The sequence below is a fragment of the Corylus avellana genome, chromosome 6 (genome assembly GCF_965113065.1).
Source record: "Corylus avellana chromosome 6, dhCorAvel1.hap1.2, whole genome shotgun sequence".
Lineage (NCBI taxonomy): Eukaryota > Viridiplantae > Streptophyta > Magnoliopsida > Fagales > Betulaceae > Corylus > Corylus avellana.
The window spans coordinates 24,909,458-24,922,740 of NC_142495.1; the positions used below are offsets into that span (position 1 = coordinate 24,909,458).

The 13,283-nt window shown below is 34.4% G+C and overlaps 2 pseudogenes across 1 annotated transcript; one reads left to right on the forward strand and one right to left on the reverse strand.

Annotated features, from left to right (window-relative positions):
- The first annotated feature begins 1,068 nt into the window (after positions 1-1,068).
- LOC132188048 (carotenoid 9,10(9',10')-cleavage dioxygenase 1-like) lies at positions 1,069-9,068 on the forward strand (annotated as a pseudogene).
- Positions 9,069-9,557: 489 nt separating this feature from the next.
- LOC132187716 (putative glycosyltransferase At5g03795) lies at positions 9,558-13,040 on the reverse strand (annotated as a pseudogene). The gene is made up of 5 exons (XR_015912677.1): positions 12,966-13,040; positions 11,346-12,163; positions 11,083-11,213; positions 10,620-10,968; positions 9,558-10,465 (listed from the first exon to the last, which is right to left on the reverse strand). The product of XR_015912677.1 is annotated as a putative glycosyltransferase At5g03795 (transcript).
- Between the last annotated feature and the right edge of the window lie 243 nt (positions 13,041-13,283).

The window sequence follows — 13,283 nt, forward strand, 5'->3', positions numbered from 1 at the left end:
ATATAGGTAAACTATGACTAGATTTATTTAATTAAATAGGTTAGATCCATCAATCTTAATCTATCAATTTTGTGTTTGACATATCGAGTTCGAGTTGTATCAAGTTATAAGTATATATAATAAAATTATATAGGTGATTAACTTTAACTCGACTCATTTAATTAGACAGGCTAAACTCTTCAATTTTAACCTACTAATTTTCATGTAAAAATTTGCCATCCCTAGATTTGTAAGAAGAGTTATTTTTAGATATTTTTAACTTTGTTTTTTTCTTTGAAACAAAAAGCTACTTTATAGAAAATTATGATGTGCCTGGCGAATGTGAAAATCTATTTTTAAACATCCCAAAATTATGTAGATATATAATCCTTATGTACTATTTTCACATTAAAATTCAAATGTAATATACCTTTAAAATTGAAAAGATAAATTATAGCTAGTGGCAACGCACTACAAAAAAACCAATTTTTCTTGATTGGAATTTATTAACGTGTCAAGCCCCTTCACACGTCACTAAAGTTTATTGACGTGTGTCTAACGTTGAAAATAATTAAGGATGTCACTAATAAGAATTTTTTAATGTGTGACTGTCTGCCACGTCATTAGTTAGTGACGTGGCAAATAGTGACACATCAAAATTATTTTTTTTTGGACGTGTCATTATGTATTGATGTGTCATTTGCTGTCTGCCACGGTATTTGTGCATGGGAAACGTTCTTTTATTATTTGTTAAAAAAAAAAAAATCGTTACGTACATTATTTTGTTTTTTTGTTTTTGGATTATACGGACATTATTTTGGTATTTAGCTATAAAATAATCCGCCCACTTGCTATATCTTGATATCTTTTATTTATATAAAACAACCACTTGGTACATTATTTTGATATCTTTTTATATATAAGTTTAATTTGTCATCTCTCATGTGGCAATTTATAAAGTTGTCCAAATATATATGTTAACTGAGTTTGAGGGGAATATATGTTTATATATATATATATATAGTTGTAAGATGTCAATAGACTTTGAAACGGTACTGATCGAGGCATCGGAGTCGGATCGAGGAGATGATGACAACCACATCTACGGCATTTCAAGTGATCAATTGCAACATTGACAGAAGCCCCTCCCTCTGTCGCAATTTTCATCACTTCAAGACCTCACTTTCTTCTTCTTTCAAGGTCTCTCTCTTTTCATTTTTTCTTTTAATTTAATTTGTTGAGTAATATTCCTAAATATATACCACATAAACATCCTATAAGTATTCTACTAAGCTGGCTAACGTAGCAGGGTTTAGTAGTCCTTGGATCAACCCTTATTTAAAAACAAAAAACAAAAAAAAAATAAATTCCAATTGCTAGTAGACCTTGCCACGTCAACTTTGTGAGATATTTGTGGGATCGATGTTTTGTAATGTATATATCATTACTCTAGTTTGTTATATGATCAATAATGCTAAAAACTATATTTTTATTCCAAAATTATCCCATATGAATATTGACATATTGTCGTTGCAGTCTCAACCTACATTGCAATCTCAAAGGTTTGTTGGGACTGTCAGGTTATAATTATAAAATATATAATTAGTACAGAATTATCCTTTAATTTATTTAATTTTTATATATGAGTAGACAATGGTGAGAGAATTGCGACAAGTTCCGATGCAAATAGATGCTTCAAGAAGCATCAAGAACGCTTCTGTGAAAATATTGGACGCCTTTGTTGATTCGGTGTTCGAGTTTGCTGACCAGCCATTGCTCCCATCTCAGGTACGTACCAACAATAATTCCCATGCATGCAGACATACGTAATTAAGCTTAATTATCAAATATGCATGCAAATCCTTAATTTTGTCGAATGAATTACTTGCATGCAGACTAACTTCGCTCCTGTAGATGAGTTGGAAGAAGCCCTTCTGATAACTGACATTGAAGGAAACATTCCCGACAACTTCCAAGAAGGTGTCTATATCAGAAATGGTCCGTACTTGATCTTTCATAAATTGATTCTTAATTACCCAAAAAAAAAACAAAAAAAAGAAGCTCATTTCAAAGACAACTCAAGAGAACAAATACTAGGAATCTTTGTTAGTGTTGTTTGAATATGTTAAAAGATACTCAACGACAAAAAAAAGTATCTTTTAAAATATTTAAGGAATCTTTATTATTATCTTTGATTGCAAAATGTATTCAGCCAGCAAACTGCAATGAAAACAAGCTGCAAAGAACACAAGTTAAGGATAAACTATTATATTTATAAACTAGCATTAATGGATTATATGAGCCGGTCTGCTAGAACCTTGTTCAAGGGGAATCCTATTTGCCTCTTCTTTAAGGAACTCGAAAGGAAAAGTGAATATAAGTATATTGGAATTTGGAAGGACTCTTCCCATAGGGTGAAAATCTATGAGGTAAACAAAGAGAAAAATAGCCAGAGAATGAAAAGTGAATTTGTAATCTTACCCCTTGCCTATTTATAGATAGGCCAGGCATGCACCTCTTCATGAAGATTTGCACCGTTTCCTTTTTAACATCTATGGAAGTTATCATAATCCACATAGATAATAAGGTGTGGGTTATAACCATACTTTTTATGGTGTGATCGGTTAAAGAAATGATTAAGTGATTAAATTTATCTCTTATTATCATTTTAAGCTTTTGGGATAATTGGTAATTTAACATGGTATTAGAATCAAAACTCTTGAGATCAAACCTTGACTCCATTAAATCACCCCCCATTTAAAGTAAATATTTCACGTGTTGGGCCTCATCTATTAAAATGGAGTTTAAACCCACATGTGAGGATGAGACTTAAAGTAATGATTAAGTGATTAAATTTGCTTAAGATTTTGGGTCAAGTGGTTAAATCATCAGTTATCCAAAAAGCTTAAGCTGATAGAAAAAGATAAATTTAATCACTTAATTATTACTTTAACATGATAATCTCTTAACACATGATCATCTCCTACTTGATAATATTATAACATTAGGCGATAAACTTTATTGATTAAGTACCAATAATTCTTCCATGCCAATTACTCTCACTTTTGATCTCTCACAAAACAGCGTCAGATCATGAGTAGCTCATATGTGTGCGCACTTTGTTACTACTTTATATGACTATACCTTTTATCATATGCTTTCCTACCGAGAGCATACTAGAGGTGACTTTATTTTGTTATATTTCAACCAAATGACATCAATTTTTCATGGTTGGAAACATACTCAACATTCTTATCATAATTGACTACTTCTTCATGAAGAATTGCACCAATATTTCCCTTTTAACCTCCATGAAAAGTATCACCTTAACAATAAGTGGGAATGACCGCACTTGTTATATGGTGTGATCATCTCTTACCACATCATCACTTATCGTTGAACGATCATCATAACAATAAGTTGGAGTTTATAATATTTTTGGACTGGCGAGTGAGTCACCAACTAAATTGTAAATAATGGTTGGTGGTCTGTGTGCATGATCTTTCACATTAAGGGCATAGACGAACATGATAAAGAATATAGCAGCCTTGTAAGAGCCAAAACTATCACTAATTAGTGTGTTAATTTACTGTAATTGCAGGATCGAACCCCCTTTTTGGGGGACAAAAATCGACCAAGTCCATATTTGGAAGGTCAAGTTACATCTGGGTGGAAGGAGAAGGAATGCTTCATGCTTTGTATTTTACCAAGGAAGGTGATGGAAGCTGGAATGTTGTATACAATAACAGATATGTTCAAACTAGAAAAGCAAAGAAATAAACCCTCTTTTCTCCCAGCCACAGAAGGCGATTCCCCTGCTAATTTGTCTGCTTATCTCCTGAATACGGTGAGCATGCATCTCAATTGAATAATGTTATCTTAAAATTATTAGTCTGCTTTTCTTTTTTTCTCTTTTAACATATGTGTTGGGTTTAAAAAATTGGCTTTATTCGGTGTTTCAAAACTAGTCATATTGTACTTTTCATATCCCAGTGTTTTTGGGTGAAAAAGGTTTAGGATTAGGATTCTGTGAGTTTTAGTCATGACGACCTCATAACGATCCTGGGAGGAGCTTAACTTGTTTGTTAATTTAGAGGTAGAACACGATTCTAGTGTTCTTACAATATGGTTGCATTGAATTGTAGATGGAGTACGTACTTAAATACAACCTAGTACTTTGTCATGCGGATTAATCATTCTTTTCCCGCCGACTTCTTATTACTATATATCCTTGGTGGGTGGGATTAGGGTCAAGCTAAGGCTTGACCCGTTTTGAGGGAGCGTATGCTGTTTTTTATAGTCTAAGTCCCTCTTGTTGGTTGTCTCAACGGCAAAGGTGTTACTATGGTCATACTTTGGTAGAGAGTTCTAGCATGTGGTCTCCCCTTCGCCCTTTGCTCTGTTTTCGTGGGTAAAAAGAGAAAAAGAAGGTAGTCATGGAGATTACATATTGATTCAAAGAGACAAAGAGCTGACATTTTTTCCAAAGCTAGTAGCTGTAATGTGAGTAAGAAATTGATTTGTGAAAAGTGAAAAGGTTTGGTATTTTGAGTTACCATCATCTATATATATTTCAATATATAAAGACATTTACAACCATTTACAGTTAATGGTAAGACCACTTATCTTGGAAAGTTCAAACTACAAGGAAAGCAAATATGAAGCTATTTAAAACTGTTATCTTGAGAATATTTTCTAGCCAAACAAACAGAGTTGTTTGGCTAGAAAATATTCTCAAGATAACATGTCAGAATAAATTGTAATAAGGGATGCATAAAATTTGCAGGAAACTTGTGACCAAAAAGATTTTGCTAAAATGATTTGAATTTTGTAGTTGAGGTATGGCAAAGTAAACAAGGAAGGAAGCAACACCAACATTTTCAAGCATTCAGGGAAGTTATATTCAATTGCAGAAAATGACATCCCTCAGGAGATTGACATTTTTACACTAAAAACTTGTGACAATTGGGATGTTAATGGATCCTGGAAACGACCTTTTACCAGCCACCTAAAGGTCCCCTCTTTGTATACCCACTCAAAAATTAGTGTACATTCACTTGGTATTTAAGAAATTATATTTTGCTCATTTCATCTGTCTTCCTGTTTACAGAGAGCTCCAGATACTGGAGAGTTGGTTATTATGGGGGTGGATGCTATCAAACCTTTTCTTGAAGTGGGAGTGGTTTCTGGTATTTATACTCTTTATTCAGAAAACAACACTCAAAAGTAATATTTTTAACAAGAGTTATGCTATATACTGTCTTACCGTTATCTCACTATACTGACATGACACTATAAAACTGTCATTTGATCTGCCCTTGTTTAAAAATAAATAAATAATTAACGGTAGCTAAAGAAAACTAAAACGAATCAGCTCTTATAAAACAAGAAAAGCTGTAATTTTTATTTTTGTTGTTGCAGAAAACGGAGTAGAAAAACAGGGGAGATGGGAGTTGCAAAATCATATCTTTTATTCTCTCTTCTCTCTCTCCTTTTCCCTATGGTCCAGCAGTACAAGGAACTTTATACTTGATTTACACTCATTTCAGACTATACACATGACAAACATTAACCCATACACCTCACTTAATTCTAACCAAAATCAGTGGCGGACCCAGGAAATTCGTCCATGAGGGGCATGGTTTTTTTTTTTTTTTTTTTTTTTTTTAAATGAATACAAAAAATAAAGTTTAACAAAAATATAACAAGCCGAATAAGTGAATAATTCAATAAAAATTCTAATTATGTTCTAAAACATGTAAATATAACTTACAATTTGTTTTGTCACGACTAGCACTGAGGCAATTGTCCTCGACGAGTCTTCATACCTTGGAATCGCTTCATGATTTCTTCATTACTGATGGTCTTGAATATATCTTTTTCAATGTACGTAACCAAACAATCATTCATCCATTGATCTCCAATTCGGTTGCGTAAACGATTTTTAACAATATTCATTGCTAAAAATACTCTCTCAACAGATGCTGTCGCAACTGGCAGAATCAATGACAATGTCACTAATGAATAAACCAAGTGATATACGATATCCTTTTTCATCTCTACCAATTTCTCAGCAAGTTGTCCAATCCCTTTGACTGTTGCAAATTCATCACTAGAACGCATGTCAACGATATATGTTTCAAGTTGGTTGTCTAAAGTGATAAGTTGGTTGTCTAATTGCAAATTCGTCCCAATTAGAGGAGATCCGGATCCGGATCCGCAGCCTAGCAAGCTTGATGCCTAGCCTGCCCCCTTAGCCAATGGCCTTGGACTTGTCTTGCATGCATCCCCTAGAGGCATATTATAATTTTTCTTTGTCTTGTGTGTTGTGTCAATGACAATATATTATAATTTTATTAATTTATAATATTATTTTTTCCACTCCAAAGTCCAAAGCAGGCTGCACCTGTACGAAATTGTCGAAATGAAAAACAATGCATTTGAAAATTGAACTGTTCATCATCTTCAAGCTTTCAACATTTCATTTTTTTTGCAAGATTGCAGCATTCAACTTCTTAAAAGTTTTCAAATTTCAACGGAGCATAATATGGCCGGAGCTTGAGGAAGGAGGCATAATCATGGCTAAGAGGGGCATAATCATGACATAAAATTTTTTTTACCATACTCAAGGGGATTTTTGGGAGTTGAGGGTGGGCGGATGCCCCCCCTCGACCCCCCCTGGATCCGCCCCTGACCAAAATTAACAAAGGATAACCATAGTAAAACATTTAACTATGCTTGCTACACGGAAGCAGTAAATATTTTATAGCACATCAACCCTAGAGAAATGTTACGTGCACCTCCAAGAACTTATTCTTAAATCTTAAGGTCACACTCTCTGACGTGACAGTGAAAATTACTATTTGATTCATCTAAAATTTAATAATAATTTTCACTGTCACAATAAAAAATATATACTTAAGAGTAAACACTTGAAAGTACATGCGTTTTAATGAGCTTGGCTTTCTTTCCTTACGCACCCGAAGGGAAGAAATTGATTTATAAAGTGGATGTCAAACTGAATAGGTGTACCCTATGCCATGACATAGGGGTAACCCAGAGGTAAGTAGTTAGTGATTTGACTTCCTTTTTGTTTTGACATGTTACCAAATAACTAAAATTGATTAGTCCTATTAATTTTATTTTATTTTTTTTGTGCAGGTATAATGTGATCTTGGATTTTCCACTGACTATAAACCCAAAAATACTTATTAGTGGGGGCCCGTGAGTGCATTCCTTCTACAAATTTATGAAACTTTCACTACAAGAAATTTAGTTATTAGCGATCAAAGTGCTTATCAACCACGACTTTTGCTAGTCGTCGCTGATATTAAAAAGAATTTCCTATTAACTTGGCGGGATTTTTTTACGCACGCAGGTTATAGTAAAAAGATATTAACGACGACTTTTTATCATTAGCGACGCGAAAAGCGGTCGCCAATAATAACATATCAGCTGATGTGATATCTGATATAATTTAAATTTAAAGCATCAACATATTTTGTAGATTGATAAAGTACAATGGGGAAGAATATGCAAGGATTGGGATTATGCCTCGATATGGTGATTCAGATTCAATCCAGTGGTTTGAGGTGGAACCCTGTTGTTCTTTACATATTTTCAACAGTTTTGAGGATGATGGCGAGGTAAATTATTGAAAAGATCAACATAACTAATTATTACCATCTTTTCAATAAGATTAACATAATTAATTAATTACTAATTCTTTGAAATGATATGTTTGCACGAGGATGAACAGGTTGTAGTGTGGGGGTGTAGAGCTCTTGATTCAATCATTCCTGGGCCTGATATGGGTGTGAATAAATTTGAGTGGTTTTCCAGAAGATTTAGGCCTATAAATTCAGATGAAAAAAGTATTGATGCCTCAACAGAAGATGGGTTACTATTTTCTCGTTGTTATGAGTGGAGATTACACATACAGACTGGAGAAGTTAGGGAGAGAAATCTCACTGGAACCAAATTCTCTATGGATTTTCCTATCATCAACGAAAATTTCATAGGTGTTAAAAACAGATATGGGTACACCCAAGTTGTTGATTCAACTGCGAGCTCTACCTCTGGTAAAAGAGTTTAATAGTATCTCTCTTGGAGCTCGTTTGGAATTGCGTTTGATAAATATAGTTTTTAATTAAAAAAGCTATTTTCGGCACAAGTTTCATTTTTAAACTTTTGTCAAAAGGTGCGTTTTGGTAATTTTTATGCTTTTGGACCCTTAAAAACGCTTTTAAGTTTTTTTTACCAAACGGGTACTCCTTTTTTTTTTTTTTTTTTTTTTTTTTCAAACAGACTTTTTTAGTGTTAAACGCACTTTTTTGCCCTTCAAATGCACACCCAAACAAACCCTTAATAGTTATTATTCAATATTTGTTATAGTAATTTTTGGTGCCAGCGATGAAGAATACAAATCCCAAGAGATCAGGAATTTTAATATTGTATTAATATTTGATCATCAGAGTGTTCCTGGTCCCTCTTCTCAGGTCCAACGTACCATAAATTGCTCTAGCAATATTTATCGTTAACAACTTGTTTAGTATATGATATGAAAAAATAAATTATGGACTTGTTTATTTCAGGCTTGCCTAAATATGGAGGTCTAGCCAAATTATACTTTGAGGAGGCAGACACAAGATCTAGTTTGGTAATTTGTGTATAGATTGATATCCCCTTGTCCTTTTCTTTCATTCATGCATGGATGTTTGATTATCCCAACTTTGTAGAGAAAAAGAAGTTGTGAGGAGGAGCTGATCAAGGTGGAATACCATATGTTTGAGGAGAACACCTTCTGCACTGGTGTTGCCTTTGCCCCAAAACATGGAGGTGTTGAAGAAGATGATGGCTGGATAATCACGTTTGTTCACAATGAAAATAGCAACACATCCCAAGTAAGGCAATGGCAATCATATCTTTTTGATAGATCTTTCTGTATGCTACTCTGGAATTATAGATATTTGTTTTCCTTGCAGGTTTATATAATTGATACCAAGAAGTTTTCTTGTGAGCCAGTTGCCAAAATTGCATTGCCATGCAGAGTTCCCTATGGATTTCATGGAGCTTTCATGACAATATGAACGTATTTTTTTTTTTCTTTTCTCCAAGCTGGTTTAATCAAGCTACCTTCATCTTGGGTACGTTAGAATATTAATAAATGATTATATTAGTTTAATTTTTTGAAATAAGTGATGGTTTAACTAGTAGTAGAGTCAAAAGTCCTGAATTGGAACCTTATCTTCATCAATTGACTTTTTATTTTAATTAAATATTGCAAGTATTAAATTTCACTTATTAAATGAGAGTTTAACTGTTTAAGCCCACACATACATATAGTCTATGTTCATCTCAACAAATACTGGTCTTTATTTTGCCAGAAAACAAATTCTGGACTGAAGGTAGCAGTTTCTTTGAATTGTTTTATGGAAATGAGAGGTGCAAGATTTGGTGCATTAAATCCATCAAGAGAAAGAGAAACTGAAAAAGACATAGTTAGATCAAGAAGAGGTATTAGCCGAAAGGCTAAGAATTATGATTACAAAGAAAGTTGTTCCTAAGGAATAGCTCAATTGACTCAAGCAAAGGTTACTAGTTCAAATCACCATTTTCCTTTTCCCTCTTCTAGTGTCATGTCAAAAAAGAAATTACAAAAAAGTTTTTCCTCAATTGCACAAGGCATGATATATGTACGGTGTGAGCTAATATCAAGATTTTTCTTTTCTTCTGCTATTGAACATGCTGCTGAACTTTCCTTTTCTGCTGCTGCTGAATGACACTTTTGATCCAACTCAAGAAATACAATGTCTGTTTCTCATCGCGGATTTAATTGATAAAGTCTATTGTACCAAATTGAGTGGAGAATCATATGAAAGATATCATACTTCACAGCATTAGCATGCCAAAGAAAGTGCTTTTGTACTTTTTTGACCCTTTTTTGCATCTGGAGATACCTCTTCTCTGGAATCGAAAGGAGTATAGTCTTCAAATTTGGTATATCCTTCTCCGAGACGAAAACAGCAAAGGATTCCCATTTCAAAACTTCAAAAAATGGTGGCACAAAATTGTCGGATATAATCACTGGAACACACTCATAAAATATGGCCTCCACCACGCGAGGGCTGTTGACTTCATAACCTTTTGCACATATACAATACTTGCTGTTCTTCATGTGATGGAGATAGTTCTTATTGCCCTTGGCCTTTGGCATTAGACCAAATATTTTCATGTCAGGATCTTTGTTTTCCCAGTGCTGTAACAGAATTGACCTTACATAGCCATGCATGCGCCCTGCAAAGAAAGCAAGAATTGACCTCTGGGAAGGAGGTTTGCCTCCAAGATCTCTGAGAGGATTCCGAGCCAAGTGCACGTATGTTTCTGGAAGAGACACATCCTTGCCTAAAACAAAACCTTCTTTGACATCAGCATTGCAGAGGGCTCTTATGCACTTGGCCATGATTCGGTTTGTTTCCGCTGGGGCCTGAAGAAGAGAGGCCATATTAGAACATCAAGACTAGAGTTTTGGATGACATAAAAATGACATCAATTGAATTGTTGTCAGAAGATTTTTCTTGATTTAATTTCTTTTATGAAGCGCATAAAGCAAAATTTGAAAGGAAGCGTGTAAAGTATACCCAATCATGACAAGCAACAAGAAAATGATCTGCTCCTCCAGTTCTGTTCCAGGAAGAATATTTTGCTGAAATCATATCCAAGTAGTTCCTCAAAAACTGTATAAACTTATCAAAGCTGTGCGAATTAGGTACGTAAAACGTTTCCTCCAACATCAGAGAGCTAAAGGGTAAGTAAAAAAGATGGGCTTTTCTAGGGTCTCTAGTAATGAATTTTTTGTTAGCTTCCAGCAGCTTCATGAACCATCCCTCAGATGCATATATTCCGTTGAGTCGTGGCTGGTGCAATATGGGTTTTTCTCCTTCCCTGTAAATGTATACTTTGAGATTGTCTTCCATTAACTCATAGCTCCTGCAAATTTGGATTACATAAATAAACCAAACAATCAATAAGTTATTTGCATGTAAGATTGCAGCTACAAGAGCTTCTGCGCATTTTCAACAGAAATAGATGTGACTAACTCACCTTTTGAACATAGAAACATTCCTATAAATAGGAGCATAAAGATTTGGATCATTGTTTATGATGGGTGCATTCTCAATCAGTAGTCGTGCATTTAGTAGTTCCTGGTCAACCACTGAAGACCACTGTGGTGTCTACAAACAAAATGAACAAAATAAGGAACAGGACTGAAGCAATTTTACTCTAAAACAAGTCAATCACCTTTAACATGATTGCCAAAAAGATCCCATATCCTAACATAACTTGAAGCTGAAGCTAAAACATACCGCGGAATGGGATGAAGCACGGCTCTGAAGCAATAAATCACCCATCTCGGATATTGAAACTACTGAAGAGGTTGGCAACTCCAGGTCTTTATTAACCTTGGGGACTCTGTTCAGGGAAGAATTCTTGCCTTTTCCAGATAATGGTGGAGAAGCTACATGTGGTGATGAATTCATAGGTGGTACTGCAGGCGAAGGGGATGCAAAACCAGCATCTGAGCTTTCAATATGTTCTGAAGTGGAAGTATTATAATCCTTTTCAATCTTATGTATTGAAAAGTCACTATCTGTAGTATAGTTGGTTTGATAAAATCTCTGTTCAGGTTCTCTAGCCTCCTCTGCTGCAGATCCATTATTTTCACTAGAAATATTATTTAGCTTTACCAAATTTTCAGGTGAAGAGTCCTTATCTAGTCCTAGAGAGTGGTTTGAGCCTCCATTTTTACCTGATAAAGAAGCATCCTTGGGGATTCTATCCCTTCCATTAGAAGTATTAGCTCTCTCATGAACAGAATATGTACTGTGGGAGTTTGAATCAATCAAATTCGTAATGTTACCAATAGACACAGATTGAGATGGTGAATCTCCATTCTGGAAGCTACTATTTCCCCCTACCGAAGCCTACCAGCAGAAAATAAAGATGAGAGAAGATTACCATAAGGAAATTCACAATACTGGAACACTAAAATCACTGCAAACATCATGCCTATGAGCCATATCAATCTCCTAGCTTCCACCCGACATAAACATAGAAGTTCTCGACCCATTGTGAGAAACCACTCAGTTAGTTGTTGGCTGAATTTCAGTGAACATACTCAACCCTGCACATTATTTCCAATCCCCAAGTTTAGTCAGAAAGAAAGCTCCTTTCCTACTTGCCAAACAGCTTAACAAAGTAACAAAAAAAAAAGAATCACACACAGAACACCTCTGAGGATGTAAGAGATTTCACGTACATACACCCCATTGGAACTTAAGAATAACTTACAATTAAAAATTTTAGAAAATAAATATAGTAATTGGTTTTTCACCAATATCCAAGTTCAAATAAGTTAAGCCTTTTGTATCATATGATTCATATGAACATACCAACAGAATAGAAAAGCATTTAAAGTTTGTTTTTATTAATATCTATACTCAGAATCCAAACAGATTATAAGTAAAATTCATATGAAATCAAATTAGTTAACAGTAAGTCAACTACCTCGCAACAAAACACTGTTACATCCAATTTGCATGAATACCCACAAATCAACAGGCAAAAAGTAACTCCTACAGCTCCCAATGCGGAGAAATACAACAAAAGAAAATTCAGGATATTCAAATATCTACCAAAGCTTAATTTTCTCACCAAGCAAATAACATTGAACTCCTATGCAACGGCATGCAAGAAAAGAATATTGTTCATTCTTCGTTTTTGAAAAAAAAATTAATTAATTAAACACAAAAAAGAAACAGATTCCAAGACTTAGCTTGCATTTTATCAACTGGGTTTTTCACAAAACCTCCAGTGGTAAAACTATACACCAAATTTTCTTTTCTTTTCCCACACTTTCTTGGAAACCAAACACTCATTTTCTTGTTTTTATATGTACACTCTACCGACCTTGGAAGATGACCAACCTGACACCAGGAAGTTCTCTGATTCTTTGAAGTGCTAAACCTGAACAAAGGACAAAAAGAGCCTGAGCCTGAGCCTGTGGTCCACTCGAAATCTCGAATATCGTACATAAAATGAGAAAGCTAACAAAAGGGTGGCCACACGGTTGCTGCCTTGATCCGATCCCTTTGTAACATGGAATTATAATAATAAGATAAATGGCCAAGATCATCAAAAACAAGTTAACGCAGAGAGTATTTTACTAGAAAAGAAAAAGAAAAACAATGTACGGTTAAATTACAAATAGGGTTCTATTGAAAGTAATTATTGCTAGTAATTTG